General features: G+C 39.4%; 1 long non-coding RNA gene across 1 annotated transcript in view; it reads left to right on the forward strand.

Moving 5' to 3' along the window:
* Window positions 1-14,893, forward strand: part of LOC133559854 (uncharacterized) — a 37,523-nt gene that overhangs the window by 4,792 nt on the left and 17,838 nt on the right. Inside the window, exon 2 of the long non-coding RNA XR_009808294.1 lies at window positions 12,679-12,784. This is a non-coding gene — a long non-coding RNA (uncharacterized LOC133559854). The remainder of the gene's footprint in view (window positions 1-12,678; window positions 12,785-14,893) is intronic.

Below are 14,893 nucleotides of genomic sequence, written 5' to 3' on the forward strand. Positions count from 1 at the left end.
GCACAGATATTCCAGTTAATTTGGAATTTTTGCAAAATAAAAAAAAAAAAAAAAAAAAAAATGCATTTCCGAGGATCTTTGACTACTTTTTTTGTAGTGGGTCTTTAAAAGGAGGCAGTCCTTCCTACTTGCAGCTTTTACATGGGTAGTAAACATTTCAATATGGCCACAGCTGCACAGATGTCAGAGTATTATAATTGGTTAGAACGATTGCATTGACATTTTAACCCAACGGCCACCGTCCGCTACATCAGACACTAGTATTTTGCAACACAGGGCTATTTAAAAAAAAATTGTGCCTGATGATGAAAAAGAATATACCAAAAACAAATGTCCACTGCAGAGGATGCTAGTTCTCAAAATGAGAACAATAGTGATGGCAGAAGTCCAGCTCCCGGTCCTTAGCTTTCTGGAAATGAAATAGAAGTACAACACTGAAACATACCTGCAGACAGATGCCAGTATGAAAATAGAAAGTTTTAATTAAAGCAGAAATTTTCTCCTGACTAGTAAACTGGGAAAATGACAGATCATGATTTTGGAAAAAAAGCTCCAAGACATAAGAGAATGTGACTGCAACATGTCAATCAGGAGGATTGCAATGAGGACTTCCTCATTATCTCATGCAGGAAGAGTGATACCGCTTGTCTCTTTTGCAGATTAAACAACGTAATCTTTATTCTACTTTGAAAATGCTTCCGCATTGTTTTTGTTGTGATGCGTGAATAAAACGATTAGTTTAGTATAATCCTGTCATTATCAATCTTTACTATGCTAATCCATAAACCATCACAAGCTGATTTAGTTGATAATGAGCAATGCTGTGCTTGAATTACGTGTGGTTGTGGATGTTAATGCGGAGCTAATGATGGACGTGCGTCTGGCAATGGAAAACAGTTTTTGAAGAAAATGTAAATCGGAATGCATGTTTTTTCAATGAAGCCCAACCCCTCTCCTTGGTGGCGCTACTGCCACCAAGGAGTAGAAACGCAGATTAGTCACAGTTTGAGACCTTTTTTAGTTCAAGTTTTGTCGGTGAGAGGAGTGTGCCAAGCTGGTAAGTGGCAGGTTCAGACCTATTTAGACCAAGAGTGTACCTGCACAAGAGCCGCAGGTTCAGACTTTTCTATTATTCCTGGGAATGAAAAGAACGCCAAAAGTTATTTTTTTCCCTTCCATTGGATGTGCATCCATTTTTCATCAGGCCTGACACCCTGCAGTGGTTTTTGTATGTAAGGCATGGCAGAGCCCGGGTGCTGTATCCATTAGTCATGAGCCATCTAAATATAAACAGTGTAAATTTTGAATGTTTTGTCAGAGTGGTTTTGGGAGTTGGAATTGTGCAAGTATTTCATCTCATTACACAATAAAGGCAGCCATGTTTAAAAGGGTTATACAACGACGCCGCTGCTTCTCATGTCAAATTTGGAGGTTAACCTCAAATAATTCCAATTGGTGCCATTAATACAATATGCTTGTAATAATTAGGCCAGGGGTCACCAACGCGGTGCCCACGGGCACCAAGTAGCCCGTAAGGACGAGATGAGTAGCCTGCTGGCCTGTTTTAAAAATAGCTCAAATAGCAGCACTTACCAGTGAGCTGCCTCTATTTTTCAAATTGTATTTATTTACTAGCAAGCTGGTCTCGCTTTGCTCAACATTTTTAATTCTAGGAGAGACAAATCTCAAATAGAATTTGAAAATCCCAAAAAATATTTGAAAGACTTGGTCTTCACTTGGACTTTTCCAGGGTGTACCCCGCCTCCCGCCCGATTGTAGCTGAGATAGGCGCCAGCGCCCCCCGCGACCCCAAAAGGGAATAAGCGGTGGAAAAACGGATGGATGGATGGATGGATTTTTTTTACTTTGCTTGTTATAACTTTCAGAGAAAAAATACAACCTTAAAAATGATTTTAGGATTTTAAAAACATATACCTTTTTTACCTTTTTAAATTCCTTCCTCTTCTTTCCTGACAATTTAAATCAATGTTCAAGTATTTTTTTTTTATTGTAAAAAAATTATAAATATATTTTAATTTAATTATTTATTTTAGCTTCTGTTTTTTCGTCAAAGAATATTTGTGAAATATTTTTTCAAACTTATTATGATTAAAATTCAAAAAAATTATTCTGGCAAATCTAGAAATTCTTTAGAATCGAATTTAAATCTTATTTCAAAGTCTTTTGAATTTCTTTTAAATTTTTGTTCTTGAAAATCTAGAAGAAATAATGATTTGTCTTTATTAGAAATATAACTTGGTCCAATTTTTATTATATATTCTAACAAAGTGCAGATTGGATTTTAACCTATTTAAAACGTGTCATCGAAATTCTAAAATTAATCTTAATCAAGGAAAAATTACTAATGATGTTCCATAATTTTTTTTTTTTTTTTTTTTTAAAGATCCGAATTAGCTAGATTTTCTCCTTTTTTTTCGGTTGAATTTTGAATTTTAAAGAGTTGAAATTGAAGATAAACTATGTTTTCAAAAATTTTATTTTCATTTTTTTCCTGTTTTCTCCCCCTTTAAACCGTTCGATTAAGTGTTTTTTTTCCTCATTTATTCTTTACAAAAAACTTTCCGTAAAAGGAAAAAAAATGTACGACGGAATGACAGACAGAAATACCCATTTTAAAAAAAAGATATATTGATGTATCTATTAAAGGTAAATTAAGCAAATTGGCTATTTCTGGCAATTTATTTAAGTGTGTATCAAACTGGTAGCCCTTCGCATTAATCAGTACCCAAGAAGTAGCTCTTGGTTTCAAAATGGTTGGTGACCCCTGAATTAGGCACATCTTAAGGTTAGAAAATACAATTAGCACTAACAGGGTGTTTACGCCGCGTTAAATTATCTTAACAATTAAGTCGTATGAACCAATTATCTGTTTTGCGGTCGGAGGGAGCGCTCCATTATTGAATTAGCTCCATCTGAGCGTGTTTTAATGTTGCCTCTTCGCAGCTGTGAACACGAGGCAAAGACATACTCTTAAGAATTCCTTTCCTAAGGCAAACCAGCACACACGGTGCCTTGGCGACCAAACTAATCACAAGGACGTTACTACTTGTTAAGTCCAAGGCCTTGCCCAAGAAAAAAAAAAGTTTTTGAACCAATATGAAAAAGTTACTAAGACTTATTTTGCAGTCGGTAAATATTGCCCTCGTTATACAGTCAATTCATTGAAGGTCGACATCATAGGTTGTCTTGACTTTTCAAACTGACATCGTCTCCTGTTGAGCCACAAACATAAGAGGCTGTGTATAATGGCCTTCACTCGGAGGCGCCCAGCAGAGACCACTACCGCTACCTTACTGCACACTCACACGCTTAAACCCCCCAGAGAACTGAAAGGGAGTGGTTGTGAGGTTTACTGCACTCGCAGCATTGCAATGAAAACAAAATCCATCATGTATTGTTCCAGCTGTCCTCTTCAACTCTTGCTTACTTCCCATTGCGGCAACAACAATTAGCAAGTGCATTCAAATACAAAGAAAAAATATAAAATAATGCATTGTATGTACAATAAAACAAAGTTGTTTCATTTTTTTATAACGTGCTTTTCTAGACACTCGGAGCACTTTACAGAGAACGGAGAGCCCATCATTCTTACTTTCACATTCACACAGTGATTGTGGTAAGCTTGGTTTCTGGCCACAGAGGCCCTGAGGTAGACTAACGTAAGTGTGGCTGCCAGTTTGCGCCTACGGCCCGTCAGACTACCACCAAACATTCATTCACATTCAGTGAGTAGCACTGGGAGCACGGTGGGTTCAAAGACAGAACGACTCTGACGTGGAAAGCGAAAGCTGGAATCAAACCGGGAACCCTTAACTTGCTGGCACAGCTGCTCTACCCTCTGAGCCATGCTAATACATTACAACAGAATAAAACAAATGTGTATTTTGTTTGTTCACACTAAAACAATTGTTTTTCATGTTATTTTTTAACAATCATTTAAAAAAAAAAAAAAGGAAAAAAGTTTGGCAGTGGACAGGACTGTAACAGATCACTCTCAGGCCGGAACCCTTCTTAACCTAGTTTGGAAGTTAACCACCTTTTCACTCCAAGACTCCAGACCCTTTTCGGGATTTGGCAGGAGTGCACTTGTTGATAAGTCTTAAGGTTCAGACCTTCCTATAGACCAGGGGTCGGCAACCCGCGGCTCTTTGGCAACTGATGTGGCTCAGCTGCATAATCGCCGACCCCCCAGACTGTTACGGGAGGATTCCGGATTTCAACGTTCTCCGATTTTCACTCGGACTACAACATTGAGGGCGTGCCGTGATGGCTTTACTTTTAATGTCCTCTACAACATGTCATCGCGCCCGCCTTTCCGCAATGATATCTGGTGCCGACCGGACGCATGCATTTCGCTGCTTCTATCGTCACAAGTACGAGATTGCAAGGCATACTGGGTGATACTGGTTACACTGAAGGTTATGATATAAACAACTTCAACACTCTTACTAATATGCACCACACTGTGAACCCACACCAAACAAAAATGCCAAACACATTTCGGGAGAACATCCTCACAGTAACACAACATAAACGCAACACAACAAATACCCAGAATCCTTTGCATCCATGACTCTTCCTGACTATATTATACACACCCGCGCCACCAACCCCGGCAACCTCAACCGACGCACGGGGGGTTGGTGCTAGCTTGGTGTATAATATAGTAAGTAAATAGTCATGGATGCAAAGGATTCTGGGTATTTGTTGTGTTGCGTTTATTTTGTGTTACTGTGAGGATGTTCTCCCGAAATGTGTTTGTCATTCTTGTTTGGTGTGGGTTCACAGTGTGGTGCATATTAGTAAGCGTGTTAAAGTTGTTTATATCACAACCTTCAGTGTAACCAGTATCACCCAGTATGCCTTGCAATCTCGTACTTGTGACAATAGAAGCAGCGAAATGCACGCGTCCGGTCGGCACCAGATATCATTGCGGAAAGGCGGGCGCGATGACATGTTGTAGAGGACATTAAAAGTAAAGCCATCACGGCACGCCCTCAATGTTGTAGTCCGAGTGAAAATCGGAGAACGTTGAAATCCGGAATCCCCCCGTAACAGTCTGGGGGGTCGGCGATTATGCAGCTGAGCCACATCAGTTGCCAAAGAGCCGCGGGTTGCCGACCCCTGGTCTATAGGAAGGTCTGAACCTTAAGACTTATCAACAAGTGCACTCCTGCCAAATCCCGAAAAGGGTCTGGAGTCTTGGAGTGAAAAGGTAGTTAACTTCCAAACTAGGTTAAGAAGGGTTCCGGCCTGAGAGTGATCTGTTACAGTCCTGTCCACTGCCAAACGTTTTTCCTTTTTTTTTTTTTTTAAATGATTGTTAAAAAATAACATGAAAAACAATTGTTTTAGTGTGAACAAACAAAATACACATTTGTTTTATTCTGTTGTAATGTATTAGCATGGCTCAGAGGGTAGAGCAGCTGTGCCAGCAAGTTAAGGGTTCCCGGTTTGATTCCAGCTTTCGCTTTCCACGTCAGAGTCGTTCTGTCTTTGAACCCACCGTGCTCCCAGTGCTACATCAGTGTAACCTGTATCACCCAGTATGCCTTGCAATCTCGTACGTCTATCTGCGGAGGCCACATCCAACATGTTGCTGGACTGACAAGCTGTTTGTACATGTTGTAGAAGGTGACAAAGGAAATGGCTTCATAGCACACGCCTATTATTGTTATCTGGGTGACCACCAGCAGATGTTCGCAAGAATGGTTGCGGCTCCCATTGTCTTATTTATTTTGTGAAACGGGTCAAAATGGCTCTTTGAGTGGTAAAGGCTGCCAACCCCTGGTTTAGACCTTTCTATACCAAAATTGGCAGGTGACAGAAGTATAACCGCTGACTCATCGCACGGTGTACATCCATCCAAATATCCTCTAATGCAAATTGGCTGAACACAAACTTTTACTGCGTTTGACCTTGACCTTTATAAGGTAATGTTTCGTCATCAAACAGATGCAATCCAAATACATCCAATTCATGAGCTTTGGCTCAAAGTTTGTCAGCCAGATGTGCTTGAATGGAGACATGTGTGTGACAATAACAGAGTATGGCTGGGTGGCTTGTATTGAAACCTAAGAAGTTGTCGGGGAGGCACCTCCGTGATTTGAATGGTACCATGGAGACGTTTGTCATGAGGGTGGTGCTGGGCGGGTAAAGTTAGGAGTGTGGGGTAAAGGGTTGTGTGATGTTATCTACTTTTGATCTTCTGATGCACTGTAGATGCCTACCTTAACGCACGCCATTGCGTTTTCATGTAAAAAAAACAAAAAAACACTTTTTTAACATGAATACAATTTTAAGTGATATATTGTATGAATGGATTAATTGCATATAGTTTATTAGTTACCTACTATTGACTATTATAAATTTGAAAAACAGCTCAAACATCATAAAACATCGCTTTATTTTGAAAAAAAAAGAAAGTGCATTTGAATCGTCTGTGAGAAGAGAGTCAGCAGCTGGCCGCACACCCATAAGAGTAGAAGAGAAAGTTGAAGAGTATTTTAAGCAAATGAATGCATTTCTTGTTCAAGCCAGTGTAAACTAGCTAGCTTTTGACATTACTACCAACAACAACGTCAAACTTTACGCCATGTGAAACCTCGAATCTCCATTCGGACGTTTTGATTGATTGATTGAAACTTTTATTTGTAGATTGTACAGTTCAGTACATTTTCGGTACAATTGACCACTAAATGGTAACACCCGAATAAGTTTTTCAACTTGTTTAAGTCGGGGTCCACGTTAATCAATTCATGGTACAAATATACTGTATACTATCAACATGTTACAGTCATCACACAGGTTAATCATCACAGTATATACATTGAATTATTTACGTTATTTACAATCTGGGGGGTGGGATGAGGAGCTTTGGTTGATACCAGTACTTCAGTCATCAACAATTGCATCAACAGGAAAATGTACATTGAAACAGTGTTTAGGTCTTACTTGGTAGGATATGTACAGCGAACGTCACTCTGTGGAGCGTGCGTTTGTACCCGTGCGTGTGAGGGTTTTCTCCAGGCACTCCAGTTTCCTTGCACATTCCAAAAATATTCATGTTTGCTTCATTGGAGACTGCAAATTGTCCATAGATATGAATGTGAGTGTGAATGATTATCTTTATGTGCCCTGCGATTGTCCATGCTAATTGGAGTCTGCTTGTGTAGGAGCTAGTTCATTGTACGTTAGCATTAAGCCAGCGGCATTAGAGTTCAACCTTTAACCTGCATAATTGTATTGCTTTTTTCAGTTTATTCCGTATTATTTTATTACTTAAAGGGGAACATTATCACCAGACCTATGTAAGCGTCAATATATACTTTGATGCTGCAGAAAAAAAGACCATATATTTTTTAACCGATTTCCGAACTCTAAATGGGTGAATTTTGGCGAATTAAACGCCTTTCTGTTTATCGGTCTGGAGGCGATGATGTCAGAACGTGACGTCACAGAGGTAATACAGCCGCCATTTTCATTTTCAACACATTGCAAACACCGGGTCTCATCTCTGTTATTTTCCGTTTTTTCGACTATTTTTTTGTAACCTTGGAGACATCATGCCTCGTCGGTGTGTTGTCAGAGGGTGTAAAAACACTAACAGGGAGATATTGAAGTTGCACCACTGGCCCGAAGATGCGGAAGTGTCTGCCGCCAGACCCCCATTGAATGTGCCAGAGTGTCTCCACAATTTACCGGCGATGACAGACATGGCACAGAGATGTATGGATAACCTGCAGATGCATTTGCAATGATAAAGTCAACAAAATCACAAAGGTGAGTTTTGTTGATGTTGACTTATGTGCTAATCAGACATATTTGGTTTCGGCGTGACTGCCAGCTAATCGATGCTAACATGCTACGCTAATCGATGATAACATGCTATTTACCGGTGGTGCTAAAGCAGACATGGCACAGAGATGTATGGATAACCTGCAGATGCATTTGCAACTATAAAGTCAACGAAATCACAAAGGTGAGTTTTGTTTATGTTGACTGCCAGCTAATCGATGCGAACATGCTATTTACCGGTGGTGCTAAAGCAGACATGGCACAGAGATGTATGGATAACCTGCAGATGCATTTGCAACTATATTACGTTTCCTTCCACCCACATTTAATGCGAAAAAAACACTTACCAATCGAAGGCTTTAAGTTGTTCCAGTGTCACAAGATGCGAAAGTCCTGATCGTTTGGTCGGCACATTTTACCGACGATGCTAACGCAGCTATTCGGCCATGCTGTGGCTATGAATAGCGTCAATAGCTATTCGGTCAATAGCTTCAGTTTCTTCTTCAATACTTTCATACTCCAACCATCTGTTTCAATACATGCGTAATCTGTTGAATCGCTTAAACCGCTGAAATCCGAGTCTGAATCCGAGCTATTGTCGCTATATCTTGCTGTGCTATTCCCATTGTTTGTTTACATTGGCAGCACTGTATGACGTCACAGGGAAATGGATAGTCGCATCGCAAATAGCAAAAATCAAGCACTTTAAACCTTTTTTTAGGGATATTCCGAGACTGGTAAAATTTTGAAAAAAACTTAAAAAAATACAACAAGCCACTGGGAACTGATTTTTATTGTTTTTAATCCTTTTGAAATTGTGATAATGTTCCTCTTTAAACGTGATTCCTACATCTACTGTATGTGCACATCGTGTGTGTGTGTGTATATATATATATATATATATATATATATATATATATATATACATATATATATCCTACTTTCTTTAGCGTTGTTAGTTTTAACGTGACTTCATTGTGAAGAATATCAACAAATCACTTAAAGTTACTTATTTCAAATATAACTCAAAGGACTGATTACATATTTGGCAAACTAACTTGCAACCTTTTAGGGAGGGCAGAATAAAGTGTAGCCTTTGTTACCTTTTACAATAAACAACACTTGAAACTGCATTGAACAAAGAGAGCACTAACAATTCAAATTGTGATTCTTATTCTGATGATATAAGAAAAAATGTTTAATACATATTAATGGCATTATTAATAAGTAAACACTATTTGTTTTTAAATATACGTAAAACATGTATTTAAAAAAATGTATGCAACATTGCAATTCAAAATGATGTGATATATATGATGATGATGTCATATTAACCACGCAAATAGCCCCACCAGTGACAATTTGAGGAAACCCTAAATTAGGATTTAAAACTTGATCACTGAGGTTGCATGGGTGGTGCCCAACCAGTCTACATGTGTTTTGTGGACTTGGAGAAGGCATTCGATCGTGTCCCTTGGGAGGTCCTGTTGGGAGTGCTCAGAGAATATGGGGTATCGGACTGCCTGAATGTAGGGGTCCGCTCCCTGTGTGATCAGTGTCAGAGCTTGGTCCACATTGCCGTCAGTAAGTTGAATCCATGTCCAGTGAGGGTTGGACTCTGTCGGGGCTGCCCTTTGTCATCAATTCTGTTCATAAATTTTATGGACAGAATTTCATGGCACAGTCAAGGCTTTGAGGGGATCCGGTTTTGTGGCTGCTACATTAAGCCTCTGCTTTTCATCTGGCCAGGATCTTTAGCTCTTATTGGATCGATTCGCAGCTAAGTGTGAAGCGAATGGGATGAGAATCAGCATTTGAAAGTCAGAGTCCATGGTTCTTCACCGTAAAAGGGTGGAGTGCCACCTCCGGGTTGAGGAGGAGATCTGTGCACAAGTGGAGGAGTTCAAGTACCTCGGAGTCTTGTTCACGAGTGAGCGAAGTGTGCAGCGTGACATCGACAGGCAGATCGATGTGGTGCCTGCATTGATGCGGACCCTGTATCGGTCTGTCGTGGTAAAAAATAGGCTTTGGTAAAAAATGAGCTTTAAGCCACAAGGCAAAGCTCTCAATTTACAGGTCGATGTACAATCCTATCCTCACCTTTGGTTATGAGCTTTGGGTTATAACCGAAAGGACAAGATCACCAGTACAGGCGGCCGAGGAGCTCAGAAGACTTTGCGATCAGTGGAAGAGCCTGTTTCGCGTGAAGAAACACATTAAAATGTAAAGTATTTGAATGACATGGCGCTTCATGTGAAATTTTACCCTAAAACATATTTCTGACCATGTCATGCTCTGTTAATGATTACGCTGGTTTAAATGTAGCTTAAAGCTGTATATAATGGGTTTCACTATGTAATGCACTTTGACACTCTAGAGAAAAAGCGCTAAATAAATGTAATCCACTTCACTAAACCCGCTGCTCTCCCATATCAAGAGCAGCCGGATGAGGTGGTTCGGGCATCTGGTCAGAATAGCCCCGAACAGCTGGCCTGGGAACACCTCGGGATCCCCCGGGAAGAGCTGGACAAAGTGGCTGTGGAGAGGCAAGTCTGGGATTTTCTGCTTACGCTGCTGCCCCCGTGACCTGATTTTGAATAAGCCGATGAAGATGGATGGATGGATGTGTACTATAACATGTCCAAACTTGATACAGCACATGCAAGGCTGATCTACCATAGGTGAACAAAGTGGATTGTGTCTGTTAACTGAGATAATTAAGTCGTGGAATCCATTTTGCGTCTCTCTTCATTCATATGCAAAATATATGCTGACCATCAAAAGGCCCACAATCCTGGGAGGAGAAGATGTAAATATTATGTGATTCATCAACTCTCATAATCGTTTTGCAAGCAATATTTAGCGCTTTATTTAGCATGTCTAGAAAGTATGCGCAAACTGAGTTACACGTACGGCTGCTGGATCAATGCTGCCGCTGCAAAGACGATTGGCAGAGAATCTTCAGTCGTGTGTGTGTGTGTGTGTGTGTGTGTGTGTATGTGTGTGTCAACATAATTTGACGGTCTGTCAGAAATGAAAAAATATATATTAGAAATATTGTCTACTCAGCAAGATATTTGTTTTTATTTCATAGCTGCATGCTAGGTGACTTCAAGGGCATATTAAAACCAACGTTTAATGTTCTGGTGTCTGATGGCATATAATTTAAAGCCTTTTTTCATTAATAATATATATCAACATATCTCCAATTTGAAAAACTTCTTTTATTCGCATCTTGAGCACGAAAAAGACTTTAGAATGTTAAAAACACAAAGGACTTGTTTATAAAAGTTTACTTTTCTGATAAGAAATTCCTGCGACACCAATCCTGCGTTTCATACGCTGCACTTTATTTGGGACACACTCTCCCTGTAGCCGTTAAATATTGAAACAGCCGGCGATGGCATATTTATGAAAGCGCTGTACTAACTCCTGTTTTGATTGTAACACAAGATAACATCTGACAGCCCAATATGGCCATCAGTACCTTGTTTTCACGTCACACTTGGGGATGTTGTACATGGTATTATATATATATATATATATATATATATATATATATATATATATATATATATATATATATATATTAGGGGTGTGGGAAAAAATTGATTCGAATACGAATCGCGATTCTCACGTTGTGCGATTAGGAATCGATTCTCATTTAAAAAAAAAAAAAAAAAACTTTTTTTTTTTATCAATCCAACAAAACAATACACAGCAATACCATAACAATGCAATAAAATTCCAAAATCAAACCTGACCCAGCAACACTCAGAACTGCAATAAACAGAGCAATTGAGAGAAGACACAAACACGACACAGAACAAACCAAAAGTAGTGAAACAAAAATGAATATTATCAACAATAGTATCAATATTAGTTATAATTTCAGCATAGCAGTGATTAAAAATCTCATTGACATTATCATTAGACATTTATAAAAGAAAAAAAGAACTATAGTGTCACAGTGGCTTACACTTTCACAAAGATAAAATAAGTCTTTTTTTGGTTCGTTTAATAGTTTAAACAAATTTACATTACTGCAATCAGTTGATAAAACATTGTCCTTTACAATTATTAAAGCTTTTTTAAAACAATCTACTATTCGGCTAGCATGTCAGCAGACTGGGGTGGATCCTGCTGAAATTCTATGTATTGAATGAATACAGAATCGCGTTGAATCGATAAAATCGATACATAACCAAATCGTGACCCAAGAATTGATATTGAATTGAATTGTGGGACACCCAAAGATTCGCAGCCCTAATATATATATATATATATATATATATATATATATATATATATATATATATATATATATATATGTTTGTGTGTGTGTGCGTGAGTGTGTATATACTATATTGAAACCTATCTCAGCTATAATCAGGCGGATAGCGGGGTACACCCTGGACAAGTCACCACCTCATCACAGGACCAACACAGACAACATTCACACTACCATTCAAAAATGTTGCACTCAAATCCCAGCTGGTATTTAATATTAATTTGAAAGCATTTCACAGCGTTATGCTTTGTTAAACTCATAACATTGAAGGGGCTGGCAAACCATAGTTTGGACACCTCGGGCATATATGTGTGTGTGTATAAATATATGTATATATATATGTACATGTATATATAGATAATTTTTTCATCTATCCATTTTCTACCGCTTACCAAGTGTCAAAATCTGAAGACAAGTTCACCATCCATCATTGACGTGAATATGCACAACCCAAAAATAAACAAGAAAAATAAGGCCTGACAAACCTGTACGTTGGAGGGTGATGTTAAAAAAAATATTTTTAAAAATGTCATCCCCTCATCTGCATGTCTCAAACATTGTGTTTACAGGCCCTACGGTCGTATTTATGCACTCGTCTGACTGTTTTGGCGAGAAGAAAGAAAAGCGACGACAAGAGTGAGGACTCAAGCGACGGAGAGAATGAAAGAGAAGAAGGTAAGGGGAAAAGGCGGGGGGTGTAGCAAGGGAGCAAAACAAAGGGAGTGGGAAATAAAAGCTCGGTGGGAAGCTGCAAAAGAAACAGGGATCAACTAGAATAATCTTTGTTGTGTAACATTGCGTTAAAGCAGAATAATCCAATGTATAACACTGAGTCTGGATGTACTTTTAACTGACCTACGCCAAATTTAAAGTGTGTGTTCTTTATTCACTGTAGTGTTTTTGCATTTATCCCTATTGCCCTCTTTTGCTGATTGCATGCGTTTTCCTCTTAAAATGGTTATAACCCATATTTTAATTTTGCCAAAAAAATATGCCTGGATGTTCTGACCAGCCTCAACTGGAAGGCCAACCGTCATTTATTATCTTAATCAACATAGATACTCAAGTGTTTTATATTCATCTCAGGATGTCATCTTTTTCGGTTTCCACGACCCATCGCTGAAGTCAAACACACTAAACTTGCGAAACACCTCAAAAATTATCTCCAGAGATTTCAATTTAACACTTTGCAAAGAATTTACTGAACTTGCCATGCTTTTTCTTTAGCTCCTTGGGTCTTTTTCCACTTGCATGAACCACAGAAACACAATGTTGCAATTTTAACATGTACTGCTTTGAGGATCCGTTCTCTTTATCAAGGTGAAATGCTTCATTTCTGCTTTGCATTCGTAGCGCTTTTACATAACATGTTGTCATTTGTGGGTGTCCTGCCAAAACAAGCTACAATCCAATATCAATCAAACAGGAGCAACATTGATTTTGCTGTGCTGGATCAACACGTCCACACATTCAGTGTGCTCGATACGGAAGAAGGTGTTGTGAAAGTCTTTCCCTCTGGGTGAAAGCAATCAAATAAGTTGCAGAGTTTTCGGCAACAATGTGTCCTGAAAGTTGTAATTCATGTGTTGCACTGCATGCTTTGCATTGCAATGCGCTGCCTTGAAATGCATTGAGTTGCGATGCGCTGCGATTATTTGTGTTGTGCTACGTAGTGATGCGCGGGTTTGTGATGCGTAGCTGCGATGCACTGTTGCGGTTTGTGCCTTGCAATGTGCTTTATTGCAATGCGATTGGTTGCGATACTTTGCATTGTGATATGACTGGTTGCAAAGCATTATGTTGCGCTTTGATATGATGAAATGCGTTGCGCTGCATTGCAATGTGCTTTATAGCGATGTGACTGGTTGCGATATGATTGCTTGCAAACTGTTGTGTTGTGATGCATTGCGATGCTTTGCAATGTGTTGCGATGATTTGTTGTGATGCGCTTTGTTGTGATTAATTGGGTTGCGATGCGATAGGTTGCTTTGCAATTGGTGGCGCTGTGTTGAGTTGTCTTGCGATGCTATAAGCCGCGACGGCTGCGTGCCAATGCGCTGTGTTGTGTTGCGATGAGTTGTGATTTGATTGGTTGCGAAGCGTTTTGTTGCGATGTGCTGCTTTGCATTGTGCTGCAATGTGTTGTGATGAGATGAGTTGTGATGTGATTGGTTGTAATGCTATTTGTTGCGATGCGAAACATTGTGATACATTGCAATGCAATGGTAAAAGTTGCCTTGCGATGTGTTTCCATGTGTTGCAATGCATTGTGTTGCGATGCCTTTCTTGCGTTGTGATGCAATGCGTTGCGTTAAAAAAATGTACAAATTAAAAAAATCCCTACTAAGTGAAGTAGGTCCATTGATTATTTACTGTTTTTTTTAACCACCATCCAGCAGATATACTGTCCTTTCAGATGCTCACAAACGGGTATACAACATTTTTGTTCCCACTGGACCCAATTGGCAGCCAGGACCAAATAATGCCAAAGAATTGCCATTGTCACCAGCAGGGAAAGCTACCTTTTACACTGATGTGTGTGTGTGTTTGTGTTAGCGCTCGGGGTCATTATATTCCCCTGCAAAGTCAATCTCGCACCAATTAGTTCCAGCCCGGGAGGTACCAACAGGCGCTCTGCTGTGAAATGCTGTGGCATCCTTTGGGAACTTTACTTTCCAGACACCGAAATGCGACCTAGCTACTTTCTTTCAGCCTCTCAGGTGTTGACTATCGACCAAGACTGGGGCAGGAGGTGTCATTGTATTCTGCAAAATACTTCCGGCG

Source organism: Nerophis ophidion, linkage group LG10, assembly GCF_033978795.1.
Source record: "Nerophis ophidion isolate RoL-2023_Sa linkage group LG10, RoL_Noph_v1.0, whole genome shotgun sequence".
Lineage (NCBI taxonomy): Eukaryota > Metazoa > Chordata > Actinopteri > Syngnathiformes > Syngnathidae > Nerophis > Nerophis ophidion.